The 436-nt window shown below is 48.2% G+C and overlaps 1 protein-coding gene across 2 annotated transcripts in view; it reads right to left on the bottom strand.

Moving 5' to 3' along the window:
* The window catches only part of Sdb (SAXO downstream of blistered), a 28,339-nt gene that overhangs the window by 5,473 nt on the left and 22,430 nt on the right, over positions 1–436 (bottom strand). The gene's annotated exons all lie outside the window — the stretch shown is intronic.

Here is a 436-nt window from a genome sequence, read left to right on the forward strand (position 1 = left end):
CTGGTCTTAAATTGTCTTGTGGCTTCTTCGGTGTTTGCCTGTCAGCTGGACGCCATTCATCGTGCTTAGGTTGTTCAAATTCGCCTTCCGGTTTCAAATTATCCTTCGGTCTCTTTTGCGTCGGGCGCTCAGCAGGTCGCCATTGGTCCTTCTCAGGAGTTGTAAATTCGCCTTCCGGTCTTAAATTGTCTTGTGGCTTCTTCGGTGTTTGTCTGTCAGCTGGACGCCATTCATCGTGCTTAGGTTGCTCAAAATCTCCTTCTGGTTTCAAATTATCCTTAGGTCTCTTTTGCGTCGGACGCTCAGCAGGTCGCCATTGATCCTTCTCAGGAGTCGTGAATTCACCTTCAGGTCGCAAGTTATCTTCTGGTTTTTTAGCAGTTGGTCTGTCAGCTGGACGCCATTCATCGTGCTTAGGTTGTTCAAATTCGCCTTC

Source organism: Papilio xuthus, unplaced genomic scaffold, assembly GCF_000836235.2.
Source record: "Papilio xuthus unplaced genomic scaffold, Pxut_1.1 DF828142.1, whole genome shotgun sequence".
Lineage (NCBI taxonomy): Eukaryota > Metazoa > Arthropoda > Insecta > Lepidoptera > Papilionidae > Papilio > Papilio xuthus.